Here is a 15,104-nt window from a genome sequence, read left to right on the forward strand (position 1 = left end):
GGCCTCACACTGGAATCAAGGGAAGAGGAGGGCTGGTTCTGCCGGAAGGGGTGAGGCCAGGTGAGGTCAGGCTACAGCTGTGGGAGGGGATTGAGGTCAGCCTGGGGCAGTTGGTGGCCTTCCTGCGCCCGTCAGGGTAGAGCCGCCGGCCTGAGAAGGAGGGCACTGCTGAGCCCAGGGGTTGAGAGCACCAGTTCTTGCTGTGGTCCGGGAGCTGCCCTGAGGCCAGAGGGAGGCCGTCTGCCCGTGAGTCCTCTCCTGCTTGTCTGTCAGCTTGTTTGAACCACACTGGATTTTCTGTCCAGCTGGCTACGTGGAGACCCTGGAAATGCTCCTCTGTGAGTTTTGGCTGGCTTCAGGGAAGAAATGCCAGATGATACTGGGAGACTTCAGTTTAATCTGGATTCAGGTCATATCTCTTGAAAGTGAAGTGAAAGTCCCTCAGTCATGTCTAACTCTTGGCAACCCCATGGGCTATACAGTCCATGGAATTCTGCAGGCCAGAATACTGGAGTGGGTAGCCTTTCCCTTCTCCAGGGGATCTTCCCAGTCCAGGGATTGAACCCAGGTTTCCTGCAATGCAGGAATATTCTTTACCAGCTGAGCCCCAAGAGAAGTCCAAGAATACTGAAGTGGGTAGCCTGTCCCTTCTGTAGTGGATCAGCATGCCCAACCCAGGAATCAAACCAGGGTCTCCTCATGGCAGGAGGATTCATTACCAGCTGAGCTATCAGGGAAGCCCAGTATCTCTTAAGGCCAGCTATTCATTGATATCTCTTAAGGCCAGCTATTCATTGATATCTCTTAAGGCCAGATATTAATTGTAGGATTACCCTAATTAGTCTTCATGGGATTAAGCTGGCAACCTGCTAAGGTAGCAATTGATGTCCTTTATCTAGAGGACAAAACGGGGGCTCACAGAAGTGGGTAACACAGCTACAGCAAGGAAGTGTGTACCTAGACAAAACCCCCCGATCTTCTGTTAGAACTCAGGGAAGCCATGTGGTGTGGCTTGTCCATGTGACGGGGGCTAAGGCACCCAGCCCACACTGGATACTGTGGGGACCTGACTTGGTAACTGCCTTCTGGCAGCTCTGAGACTCACAAAAGCAATTTGCACTGAAGAGAGGAGGGACACCTCTCTTCATCCTCCCCACCACACCCTCCGGGTACTCCCACACCCTGCCCCCTTTCTCTTTCTTTGTGAGGGAATAAGTGTCACGCTCATGTGACCACATTGGCTGTCCACTGTTCACGAGCTACCACCTGGAGCTGCTACCGGAGAGGCCAAGAGCCTTTGCCCCCGAGTACCTCTCTTTCCTTTGCACCGTGGGGGCCCTCCTCCACACCTGCACACCAGAGGCCGTTTCTGAGACATGCAGGGACCCTCCTTCAGTTTGCAACAGGTTGCATCCATCGCTGTCCTTTCAATGCTTCCCTTGACACTCAGCTCCTGAGCTCCTTTGTCTGCATTGCGGCCCACCTGGCTGCCACGGGAGGGACAGAGCTGACCATGAATCCAAAGCTCAGATCTGACAGGCAGCAATCTGTGTGTAAAGGGCCTGATTAATCATGCTGTAGAGGCTGTAGTGGGCTCTAGGGATCCGTAACCAGGGCTTGGGCCAAAGTGACTCCACAGCTGTTTTAATGCCTGGGGAGGGTTCTGGCTACAGTGGGGGTGGGGTGAGTCTCCTGAGGTTCTGAAGGCCCACTGTGCAGGTTCATGGCACACAGAGAAGAGAAGGCGGAGTCCTTTCCTGGAGCTGGTGGGCTGCGGGCACAGCCATGGATGACCAGGAGTCTGCATCTCACTAGGGGCCGAGGCTGGTGCTGAGGGAATCCTCAGTGAGGATTTTTTTCCTTAAAAGCCATCCTAAGTGACTTCAGCTCCATTGCTTTTTTGCCAAAAACCTACAATGATCTCAAGAGCTTTGTACACACCAAGGGTGGTGACTGGACATGGAGCCCAGCACAGACGGAAGTCAGTCCTGCCCTGAGTCCCACGGGCCAGCCACACCTTCCCCCTTCCATGGCCTGGCTTTCTTCTGCCAGGACCGGCAGAATGGTGGAAAGGCAAGTGTGGTCTCAAGCTGAGGGGCCCAGCCTGGGCTCCAAGCCCCTGAGCGTCCCCTTGGGACGTCCGGTGGACCTAGTTCCCCCTGCCGTGGGGCAACTCTCTCGGGGACTGTCGTGTTTCTTTGCTTTCTGTTGTGATGGGGCACTCCAGTTATCTCAGGGCGATTGGGAAGTCTGCTAGTGTTACATGCTCCCGCCTTAGATGGGAAAACATTATTGCTGCATTGACGCTGCTCACTCGATACTGGGTATCTGTTAAACACAAATGGCAAGGGGAACAGAGCAAAACAGAAAAAAAAAAATGGAGAGTTGCTGGGTTGCCTCAAGTCTCACCTGTGATTAAGAGTGTGTACAGCCTGCATGTGAACCCCGGTTCCCACACCTGCCAGCTACCAGGTGCCAAGCGCCGATTTTAGACCCCCAGCTTCACTAAGGAGTCATTGACAGATACAGTTTGTGTGTATTTCAAGTCTACATTGTGATGACTTGATGCCCATAGACGTCGTGGAATGATTGCCCCACATTCGCATCGCCTCACACGATTAACTCTGTGTGTGTGTGTGTGTGTGCCTTTTATGTTGTTCTTATAATCCATGAACACAATACAGATAGCTCTCCATTTTTTTAGATCTTATTTATCTTAGAAGTTTATAGTTTGCTGTATGTTTTGCACATGTTTAATTAGATAACTTGATATTTTTAGTGCCATTATAAATTCCTAATAGAGATAGAATTGACTTGTCTATATTCCCTTGGTAAATCCACTTACTTCAAATCCTTCTAATTGTATTTTTTTTTTGTATACACAATTATGTCTGCAAATAAGTTCTTTTTTTTCCCCTTTGCAACTGTGATAACCCTTTCCTTTTTCTTGACTTATTGTACGGACTAGGATCTCCAGTACAGTGGTGAACAGAAGTAGTGAGAATAAGTATCCTTGTCTCTGTCCAATTATCAGAGGAAAAGCTTTCACTATTTCACCATCACACAGGATATTAGCTTTTTTGTAGATATTTTTATCAAAATATGTAAATTCTTCTCTGTTAGTTTACTAAGCAGTTTTTTCTTAGTCATGAACTAAAATTATTACATTAAAAATTCTTAAGTTTATCTTCTGCAGATTTTGAAACAGGTGATTTTTCTTTTATGTGGTGATTTAACTTTTAAAAATTTTGTGATTCTAAAACAACCCCAACCTGATCTCAATGTATTCTCCTTCAGTTGGACTTTACTTGTTAGTGTTTTATTTAGGATTATTTCATCTATACTCAGAGTCTGTAATTTTACTTTCTTGTACTTCTTCCTTGTTGGTTTTAGTATCAAGGTTATGCTAGTCTTATAAAACAAGTTTGCAGAGTGTTCCTTGTTTACCCCGAGAATTCCTGTGAGACTACTGTTTTCTTCCCTAGATTTTTGGAAAAACTGATTGGCAAAACCAGTTGGTTTCATTGTGGGGAGGCTTTTAATTTCAGATGTAATTTTTTTCATGCAAATAAAATTTTCTCATATTGTATGTCTTCGTGGGTCTATTTCAGTAAAACATTTCCCCCCCTGCTAGGAATTTATTGAGATGAGCAGACTCTCCAGTTAGTAAGTGAACTGTGGTTCATAATATCTTTCTTATCTGCAAGATGTGTTGTCTCCCCTTTTAAAAACCCTCGATGCTGGTGATTTGTGCTTTGTCTCTTTTTCTTAATAAGTCTTTCTAGGGGTTTATCAGTTTTTATCATTCCTTTCAAAGTGCCAACTTTTGGCTTTCTTTTTAAAGAAACTTCATATTTGCTTTCTGTTTCCTTGTTTTCTGCTCTTTCTTTTTTTTTTTTTTTTCCATCTGCCTTGTGTTTCATTCGCTATGGTGTTTTTTCTGGTTTCTTGGGAGGGAGGCTTAATTGATTTTTAGCCTTCCTTCTTTTCCAGTGTACGTGTTTAAGGCTTTAAGTTACCCTCTAAACATAGTTCGCTGCATCCCACAGGTTTGAATAAGCCAGATTTTCATTATCTTTTATGGAAAAGTATTTTCTAATTTTCATTGTGTTTTTTAAAATTATTAATCAGGAAATTCTTCAAGCAGTATGTCATTTAACTTCCGAATGTTTGGGGAGGTTTTTCTAGTGACCCTTGTTTGATTTCTAGCTTAATTCCATGAAGAGCCGTGTTGTAGGCTTTTGGGGCTACTGTTATAAATCCCGTAGACTAGCTGATAAACAACAGAAAGTTGTTTCTTGTAGGCCTGGAGGCTGGGGAGTCCCAAGATCACCAGCAGGTGCCTCGTCTGGTGAGGCCTGTTTCCTGGTTCCTAGACTGCCTGCTGCTTCTCCCTGTTCTCGCAGCACAGGAGCCCATTCCCTCCTGGCCTGACCCCTCCCAGAGTGCCTGCCTCCTTGGATCATCACCACCTGCCGGATGAAGTTTGAGGGCCCATAAACCATCAGCCCATTGCAGTCGCTAAGTATACCCTGCATTATTTCAGTCCTTTGAAATAATTTGTGCTTTCCTAATGGCCCAATATATATTCTTTTTGTTATATGTTCCTTTGGCTCTTGAAAATAATATGTATCAGTGGGATGCAATGTTCCATGTGTATCAGTCAGATCAGGCTTGTCACTCATGTAATTCCGATTCCAGTAGCCACATTGAGTAAAAGCAGAAGTAGGTGAAATTACCTGTAATATATTTTATTTTAGCACACATAAAATATCATTTCAGTGTGTAATCAACATGATAAAACCTAATGAAATAGTTCACATTCTTTTTTTCATGCTCAGTCTTTAAAATCCAGTATGTGTTTTAGGCTTGCAGCGCATCTCATTGTAGAGCCAGCCATATTTCAGGTACTTCATGGCTGCAGATGACTACATACCAGGGGGCCCAGTTCCACGAGAGAGGTGTCTTTAATATCTCCCACTGGGATTATGAACTCGGCTGTTACTCCTTTTCTATTTCTGTCAGTTTTTATGTATTGATATTTTGAGGTTATGTTATTAGGTACATTCAAATTTAGAATCCTCATCTTCTTGCTAGACTGAACTTGTGTCAGTATGAGATGCTCCTTTTTATCACTAGAAATGCTTCTTTCTTTAGAGACTATTTGACAGTGATGTTGCCACATCAGTTTTCTGTCCTTGTTGGCCTGGGTATCTTTTAGTTTCACCTGTCTAAAAGATATTCCATCTTAACATGTAGCTCTGTGAATAGTGTACAGTTTTCATTGGAATCAGTATGACACTTTATCTTTTAATGAGAGTGTTTGCTGTGTTTATAATGTTGATATTCAGTGTGTAGACACCATGTTGGTGTGTGTTTTCTGTTTGTCCCACCTAGTCTGTGTTCTTTGCTCTTGCCTTCTTTTAGAAGTTTGAAGTGTTTCTCTAGTTCTGTGCTCCTCTGTCAGGTTGTTAGGTGCATATTTGCAGACACAGCGTGTGTTTTACACTCAAGCCTAACTTAGTACTTTACTGCCTCCCTGACTCGACTGTTTCCTCCTTGTCACTGTTACACTTTGAACTGTTAGATATATATTTGGCGTTAACATCATTGTTTTGTAGAGTTAATATTTACCCTCACAGTTACCTCGTTGTTGGTCTCTACTTGTTTTTTATATTTCCGTCATAGACTACTTTTCTTTTTCCCAAAGCACTGCCTGAATATTTTTTTAGTTCATGTGTGTGGGTGATGAATTGTCTCATTTCCCTTTGCCCTCAAAGTCTCTATTTTGCTTTCACATTCGAAGAGTATTTTTGTTGAGTATAGAATTCCAGGTTGGTGGTTATTTGTTTTTCAGCATTTTACAGATGCCAGTCCATTATCTTCTGACTTCCTTGTTCTTGGAAAGTCAGCTCTCAGTGTTGCTGTGCCACTAAAAGCCACACCTTTTTCCTCTGAGCGCTTGAACATGCTGTTCTTGCCTTAGGCACCTGCAGAGCTGCTGAAACCAATGTGTGGTTTCATTTTTGAGTCAGTGGTCTGATTCTTGAACCAACTCTTGCCACTGTCCCTGTCAGCCAGTTCAGTCGCTCCGTATCTGCCCCGTTGCGACCCCATGGACTGCAGCACACCAGGCTTCTCTGTCCATCACCAACTCCCCGAGCTCGCTCAGGCTCATGACCATCGAGTCATTGATGCCATCCAACCATCTCATCCTCTGTCGTCCCCTTCTCCTCCTGCCTTCAGTCTTCCCCAGCATCAGGTTCTTTTCCAATGAGTCAGTCCTTCGCAGCAGGTGGCCAAAATATTGGAGCTTCGGCATCACTCTTTGCAGTGAATGTTCAGGTCTGATTTGCTTTAGGAGTGACTTGTTGGATCTCCTGGCAGTCCACAGGTCTCTCAAGAGTCTTCTCCAACTCCCCAGTTCAGAAGCATCGATTCTTTGGCGTTCAGCCTTCTTCATGGGGCAACTCTCACATCCATACATGACTACTGGAAAAACCATAGCTTTGACTAAATGACCTTTGTCGGCAAAATAATGTCTCTGCTTTTTAATATGCTGTCTAGGTTTGGCATAGCTTTCCTTCCAAGGAGCAAGCATCTTCTAATTTCACTGTCTACAGTAATTATGGAGCCCAAAAAATAAAGTCTGTCACTGTTTCCATTGTTGCCCCATTTATTTGCCACGTAGTGCTGGGGCCGGATGCCATGATCTTCATTTTTTGGAATGTTGAGTTTTGCCAGCTTTTTTACTCTCCTCTTTCACTTTCATCAAGAGGCTCTTTCGTTTCAACCCCTGGAGGCATTTCTTATTCCCCTTTCTCTTTTCTCCACCATGAGGGTCCCCATTTATAGTTTTTAACAACGTAGTTTAACATGGGGCTCCTTCAATATATTCTATCCTTTTTTTCTCTCTTATATATATTTTTACCTGACCCATCCTTCAGTTCACTGATCATCTCTTCAGCTATGTCCAATTTGATGTTAAGGCCAGAGACTGAGTTCTTAAATTCAGTCACTGTTATTGTAAAGTTCGAGAGTCAGTTTTGATTCTCAGAAAGTTTTCCTTTCGTCAAGTATATTTTTCAACAGGTGACATTTGCATCTAATACCTCTAGCATACCTCTGATATGCTGATATACATCTGATACCTCTGGATCTGGTTCAGTTTTTTTTTTTTTTTTTCTCTTGGTCCTGTTTGTTGTTACACCCTCTTTTGCTTTTTTGATTGCATGTTGGACATTATGTTTGGAAAACCCTAGAGGTTCTGAGTGATGCTGTCTTCTCCAGAGTCTCCTCTGACACAGACCTCCAGTGGGGACAGAGCTGTCTGTTCACTCAGGGCCTGAGGGACTTGAGGCTGGGGGTTCCTTGTAAGCTCAGTTTCAGCAGCCTTCACCCACCTTTCCCCCCGAGCCCAGGGAGGAGCTTTCCAGCGTCTCCATCTGGAAGCCTGGGCTGCCTCCCAGGGCCGCCCTCTTCTCAGCAGGTCCTGAAGCCCACCATCTGTCTCCTGAGCACCACGAGGTGACAGATAGTGCTCAACCAGTTCGGGCAGAGTGTTGGGTACATTTTCTGATATCCGAACTGATTCTCTAGGCCTGCACACAAATTTTTGTCTTCCCAGCCCAAGGAACCATCCAGAGCTGTGTTATCCAGTCCCCTCTGCTTGACTTTTTCCCTGCCTTTTCTTCGCAGAGTCGGCTTTGTTCAGATGGCCCAAGGGAAGGAGCGGGCCTCTCAGTCTTCAGTTCCCTCACTGGGCTTCCCTTTTGTTTGAAATCTTGGATTGTGGCTGCCTAAGGACCTCTTTTTAAACTGTATTTAGCTTTTCTAGTTCTCGGTAGGCTGACCTACAAGCTGCTTGCATCTGTCACTGGATGTGGGGACACCCTGGGTGTAGTCTGTCATCTGAAGCCACATGCAACAGTCACAGTACTTGTATTGATCAACTTTGATACTGGGGAAAACAAGAACCAGGTGTCCTTGCTTAGTACCCACGGTTGTGTTTCTGGTCAGAATCCCCAGCTTGCCCAGGCTGTTTCAGTGCCACGTGAACTTGGGAAGGAGGTGGAGCAAGCAGCCGACGTGGCCTGGAGACAGAGGAGCCGGTCTCCCCTCTTCCCTTGCCCCTGCCGGCCCAGGGCAGGCCTTGCGACGACGGGCTGCTGGTGGTGGAGGCCAAGGCTGAGGAGGGAGGGGTTACGTGACCTGTATTCTGTGACATGGTCACATGTGGGTTTTCTTTTTCAGTTTGAAAAAATGACTGCTTTTAGTTTTCCCTCCAGTTTTACTTTAAGGTGGAAAATGAAGATTTTATTCTTAAAGTTGAGCACAGTGATTTTACAGTCTTTTTGAAAGCAACAGTTGAGGTTTTAAAAACACATCTCAGAGAACTCCAGTAGATAAAGCCAAAAAAAGAGAACGTTGTCAGGGTGAACTGTGGGCAGGACCCCAAACTGTACTCTGTCTCTCCCAGAGTGTGTAATTGGTGAGATGGGTGGATATAGGACCCCAAGCACCCTGGGGACTGAGGCCCTCAAGTGACAGCAGAGGTCCAGGCTGAGCCAGGAGCAAGTGGCCTGTGCCCTGGCAAGTGGAGAGCCGCAAGGGTGGGAGTGGGGCCAGGAGAGGGGTGGGAGACTCGGGGGCGGAGGGTGGGGCAGCACCTGGTGGCGTCTGCGAGGCACTGGCTGTCACGGCTCGAGGCAGGGACATCCCTGAACCTCCACCTTGCAGCCCCCACGGAGCAGAGTCATCTGACAGCCCAGGGTTGAAGTTAAAAGGATGAGTTCACAGCAGGTTGAATGAACCCCTGTACCCACTGTGGGTTCATTTTAAGTACCTGGAGCGAGGTTGGTCAAGCCCTTGCTGAGCTTGAGTGAGGGAGTCAGTCAGGGAGGACTGAGCTCAGGGTGAGAGTGAGGGGCAGCTAGCGTGGTGAGTCCTCCTCAGCCGGGTGGATTCTGGGGACGCCCTTGAGTTCATGGGTGCCCTTTCAGTAGCCTCACTGGAGGCTTGTTTGGGGCTTAAAGGGGTGTAGAAGCCCATTTAGAAGACGTGCTCATTCCCAGGGGTGGTGGTTTCTGAAAGAGTTTATACTGGTCGGTTCGACTGTGACCCAGTACCTTGCAGGGTCATGTTTGACAGGGGGCCTGAGCCATGGGCACGGCCTTCCTTCTCCCGCACCCCACACTCACCTGTCATCTTTTTGGCAGCCCGTCCCCCCTCTCTGTACCCTTGACGGTGGGCCTGAGCCCAGCCCCCCTGTTACGACAGAGCCCCTTGTGACTGAGTGGGTTCCGGTTCTGGGCTCCTGGGAGACGTGCTGGAGGCAGAGCCTTCGTGCCATTTCTCCTTGAGACAGTGGTGCTATTGGTCATAGTGTGAGAGCAGTGGTCATAGTGTGGGAGTGGTGTGTGTGAGAGCAGTGTGTGTGAGAGCGGTGGTCATAGTGTGAATAGCAGTGGTTGTAGTGTGAGATTGGTGGTTATAGCTCAGGAGCGGAGGTATCCTACCGTGAAACAGCAGTTGCCCCCGAGTGGGGGGCTGCCCCCATCCGCGAGGATGGGTTGCAGAAGGGCCCGGCTGTGGGCGCTTTTTCAGTGCTGCAACCCCAAGGCAAAGGCCAAGACAAGGAAGAACTTGGCCTCGGCCCAAGTCCTGTAAGGAGAGTGGCCTGAGGTGATGTCAGGATGCATTTAACAGGAGGCTTCCTGTGTGCTGTTTTGGATCTGTCAGGAATTCTCTGCTCCTTATTAATTCCTGAATACTCAGGAATTAAGAGGAGAGGCAAGCCTCTCCTGCTGGCCGAAGAATCCAGGCATTTCCTTCATTAATTTTTCTATATAGTGATAAGTACCCTCTTCCTTCTTGTGAACCATACGGTAAAAGTGACTGTTTACAACTCTCTCTCTCTTTAATATGGTTCGCCTATGTTTTGTAAGTCTGGAATTTTAATCTTTATCTTTGCTGAGAATAACTACCTTGTAAGACAGTATATATTTCCACACCATGTTGATTAAAACACCTTTGTTCCATCAGAGCTCTGGTCCCCGTGTCTTTCTCTCTCTCTCTCTCTATCTCTTTTTCAGGCTGATCCCTTGGAGCTCTGCAGAGGCTCTCTGAATTCACTTTCCTGCCTGGGCTTCTAAGACCCTCTCGAGAAGGCACTTTGCATGTTCACTCCATTGAGAGGGCACCTGAGGCCTCTGTGAACAGAGCAAGCCCTGTGTCGGGGGCTTTATTGGCTTTCTGCATAAGCCAAGGAATATCAGCCTCTTTCTGTCCCTTACCTTCTTGTCGTCAACTCCGGACCACCAAGTTCCGGTCCATTAAAGGACCTCAACAAGTGGCACCCAGAACAGGGACTTGGTGCACGTAGGCAGATTCTTGGACGGAGTGACCCCAGGGCCTATTGAGGCCGGTAAGTACTAAGACATGGGTAAAAAGGCTGGAAAGCCCCATCACTTTTCTACTTTAATTCATCACTTATTTAAAGTTCAGGGATCTAACGAAATGCATGCTGATTTTTTAGCTAGATTAGAAACTGCTATTTCCCGTAGTGTATTTGGAGAAGCCAAAAGGCAACTAGAGAAATTATTTGCTTTACAACTCTCTCTCTCTTTGATATGGATTGCCTATGTTTTGTAAGTCTGGAATTTTAATCTTTATCTTTGCTGAGAATAACTACCTTGTAAGACAGTATATATGCCCACACCATGTTGATTAAAACACCTTTAATTACTTGCAAATTACCTGCATTATGTGATAATGCAAATCAGGGATGTCAAAAAGCTATGGCTCCAATTCGTGAGAAAGGGACTATTGATTATTTGAAGGCTTGTCGCAATCTAGGATTAGAAACTCAAAAGATGCAAATGGTAGCTGAAACAATAGCTGCTGCCTTAAGAAAGGGAAATAAAGGATGCTTTACATGTGGAAATAAGAACCATTTGAAAAGGGACAGCCCTAAGAAAGCTTAAAAAAAAAAAGAAAAGAAAAATATATAAAGATAAAAGACCTCCAAAAATCTGCCCTCGCTACAGTAGAGGAATGCATTGGGCAAAAGATTGTAAGTCTAAATCTGACATTGAAAGGAAACCTATTCCAGAAAACTGCAAGCAGGGACCCCCCAGGTCCCCTTCAGCAAAAACCTGAGACAAATTCCATCTTTTACCTGAAACCCTCAACATCTGGCAGTGCTGCCATCGATATACCAGCTTTGGTTTTAGATACTATGAAGTTAATGAGCTCTATTTAAATTCAAATTCACATGAACTGAAAAATATTAAATATATGTAATTATTTACATATGAGTATAATTTAAATATAATTGTTTGCTAATCTAATTAAGACATGTCTTAAATCATCAACATTATATAATACTTTTATTATGCCTAGGTTTAAGGTAAACTAAATTTGTCAAAAAGGTAACTCTTCATATATATATATATATATATATATATATATATATATATATATGAGATAAAAACTTTTGGATAAACTATTAAAAGTTATTATATTTTTAATAGAATAATCTATTATTGTAATCTGTTATTATAATCTAAAATAGTCTCTTAGGATTGGAATAACTTAAATTTCTAGAGTTCTACTAAACTAAATAATAAAAGTTTATTAAATAGCTAGGTCATTTCCAAATAAAATAAGATTTTAAAACATTAATTACTAAACATTAAATTCCTCTTACAAAAAGTTTTTCTTACAGAAAGACTAAAGAGATTTTAAACTATTAATAAATATATTTTATAATGTATAATATATTGATATATATAAATATAAATATATATTTATATGTAATAAATATATTCACCAATCTATAAAATGCTAATGTACAAGACACTTCATAGTTGCTAAGGAAAAGTGAGATATATGCTTTTAATAAAAAGATATGAGATATGACATACTCAGATATACATTCCACATTTTCCCTGGGGGCCCCTCCTCATTTAACAAACAATACAATTATTAAAATAACTTGGAAGAATGACGAGCCTATTTGGACAGAGCAGTGGCCCCTCATGAAAGAGAAATTACAGGCAGCTAAGGAACTTATAGATGCACAACTAGAATTAAAACATATTGAAGAGTCTTGTTCTCCTTGGAACTCTGCTATCTTTGTCATAAAAAAAAAAACAAAAAACCTAACAAATGGCGTCTCCTAACAGACCTTAGAAAAGTTAGTGCATCTGTGAAACCTATGGGTGCATTGCAACCAGGACAAGATTGCTTTTTTAATAAACCTTTACACCCTTTAGACCAATAGAGATTCGCTTTCTCTCTCTCTTATCCTAATCATATTAGACCTCATAAACGGTACCAATAGACTGTACTGCCACAAGAGATGATGAATTCTCCCACCATGTGTCAGTACTACGTAGCCAAAACCCTTGAGCCTGTGAGAAAGCAATTTCCTAACTTTCTTGTTATTCAGTATATGGATGATATATTGTTTTCGGCTCCATCTATCTTAAACACTGAACACATGTTTGATATAGCTCAACTATGCTTTAAAAACTCTAGATGAATCATTGCCCCTGAAAAAATTCAAACCTCTACACCATACTATTACTTGGGGTTCGTTGTTAATAGGCAACGCATTACTCCCCAACTAACTCAGATCCGTGCTGATAAATTATCAACCGTAAATGATTTTCAAAAGCTCTTAGGGGATATTAATTGGATTAGACCTTCTTTAGGCATTGCTAATTATCAACTGAATAGTCTATTTAGTACTTTAAAAGGAGATCCTGATTTAAATAGCCCTTGTTCACTTTCTCAAGAGGCACGAGAAGAACTCTGTTTGGTGCAAAATAAATTAGAAAAACAATTTCTTACTCGCATCAAAATAGATTTACCTCTAGAATTGTTTATACTCCCCTCTCATTCTCCCACAGGACTTATTGCCCAACAAGAAGACCCAGTAAAATGGATCTATATCCGTTTTATGGAAATAAAGTCACTTACACCCAACCTTGATTTAATTGCTCTAATCGTTATCAATGGAAGAATTAGGACTAAAACTCTAATTGGCTCCGATCCTCATAAAATTGTAATACCTATCAATAAATACGTATTACAGGTATTCCTTATAATCCACAGACACAAGACATAGTCAAAATAAAACACATCACACACTAAAGTTACAAATAAAAAAAATTAAAAAGGGGAATACACAGGTACACTACTGTCTTCCTTATCTAAAGCAGACTTTACTAGCTTCTAACATATTTTCTAAACCTATAACTATTGTTACTACAGCTTTATTTGTTTTAAATTTTTTAACCTCTTCTTAAGATTCAACCCAAGGGGGCCCCCGGCATTCAAAATGGAGATGAAATAAGAACCCCAGGAAGAAGAAATTCCAATACGGGCCATGTCTGCTCCAAAGATCTCCAGAAAGCACCGCCTTCGACGGCATCACCCCGATGATCTCCTCACTTGGAGACAAATAAAAGCCCTACTAATCAAGCTGAAAATTTGGTCTCTCAACAGGGGTTGCCTCCGAGTCCTGAGTACATTCTCCCGGCAATGCTCAGTCTTTTGGCCTGTACCTCCCCCTGCTCAAGCTCAGACTAACACCCAACCCCCCTCTATTGCAGGTGGTCGAATGGACGGAGAGAGGACCAATCATTTCAACTAATGACTATACATATGCTTTCTCCCTAGTACATGAAAGGGCCTTCATACCCTGGGCAGGAAAGAAAACTAATTAATATTTCTTTAGGCTATGAAGTCCTTCCCTTGTGCACGGGCCCAGCAAAATTGTGCATAAACGTCAGCCGACAAATTTGGGCTGACAAATTTAGGCTTTCATCCTACCTCCAAAAGAAGACTTTCAGACACTGCTTGGATTATTTACTGCCCTTTCGTTGTCTGTAAACCATGTTTATACTACTGAAACTTTCGGGAAAGAGTTAGGGAAAGAACAAAGAACTTTATGCAAAGGGTTTACTTATAAAAACTTTACTTATACTCCCATTCCTTGGGACAAATGTCAAACCAATCAAGAAAATCAATGTTTGTGGCTAATCATACAATTGTTGCTTGGGGACCCCATGGTATGTGGTTATCTGACTGCTCAGATGATATTAACAACACTGTGTGTGATATGGAAGGTCACTGACACTATGATGGAACATTACTATGACAAACGACTTCTTGAGTGACTTGACCATGGATTAGCCCCACCTCCTCCTAAGATCGTCCTCCATAAACAGAGTGGGCCTGAACAATGGGCCATTTGGAAACTTGCTGCAAGCATCAGAGCACAGAACAACTTGGAACTTGGACCGGACATTTCATAGGGACCAGTCGTCACAATAACTATTTCTTTCGCTACAGTCAGTCATATTTTATACAGGCCTGTGTCCCACTTCCTTTTGTTATAGCCATAGAAAATTTACCATTTAATAAGACTTTTACATTCTGTAACTTGTATTAATTGCAAACTATATACTTGTATTAACACCTCTATTTCTTTAAGCTTTTTGTGTTATTCCTGTTCACGTCAATCACAGTGCCTACAACTGGGAACAAATCAAATTTCATTTAATAAATATACGTGATAATGCCTCTCTGAATGTACAACTACTATAAAAGAAAATCTTTAAAACTTTTTTCTAAAAATCTGCCCTCTTCCCCTAATTTGGAAACTTTAGCTGAACAAATTACCTGGGCTAGACCCACGAGGATGGTTTCAAAGTATTACCCACAGTATCGGGTCTGGAACACAGCTTTGGTGATTGTCTTGATAATTTTATTTGTTGTTTACCGTCACCTTTCTATAAGGTTGGTTAATACTAACCAAATTCATTTGGTCAAGACCTTTTTTTTACAAATATAATAAAATAGAGGGAATTGTCAGGAAGCATTTAACAAGAGGCTTCCTGTGTGCTGTTTTGGATCTGTCAGGAATTCTCTGCTCCTTATTAATTCCTGAAGAGGAGAGGCAAGCCTCTCCCACGGGCTGAAGAATCCAGGCATTTCCTTCATTAGTTTTTCTATACAGTGATAAGTACCCTCTTCCTTCCTGTGAACCATATGGTAAAAGTGATCGTATACAACTCTCTTTCCCTTTAATA

The 15,104-nt window shown here is 43.1% G+C and overlaps 2 long non-coding RNA genes across 2 annotated transcripts in view; both read left to right on the top strand.

The window, feature by feature from the left end:
* The first annotated feature begins 35 nt into the window (after positions 1-35).
* The window catches only part of LOC147359915 (uncharacterized), a 29,591-nt gene continuing 14,522 nt past the window's right edge, over positions 36-15,104 (top strand). Inside the window, exon 1 of the long non-coding RNA XR_015141336.1 lies at positions 36-246. This is a non-coding gene — a long non-coding RNA (uncharacterized LOC147359915). The remainder of the gene's footprint in view (positions 247-15,104) is intronic.
* On the top strand, positions 7,173-14,595 carry LOC147359916 (uncharacterized). Its single transcript, XR_015141339.1, has 2 exons — positions 7,173-10,426; positions 13,318-14,595. It is a non-coding gene; the product is annotated as an uncharacterized LOC147359916 (long non-coding RNA).

Source organism: Bos grunniens, chromosome 14 (assembly GCF_055505025.1).
Source record: "Bos grunniens cultivar Pamir isolate PY7600 chromosome 14, Bosgru_T2T1.0, whole genome shotgun sequence".
In the NCBI taxonomy this organism is placed as follows: Eukaryota; Metazoa; Chordata; class Mammalia; order Artiodactyla; family Bovidae; genus Bos; species Bos grunniens.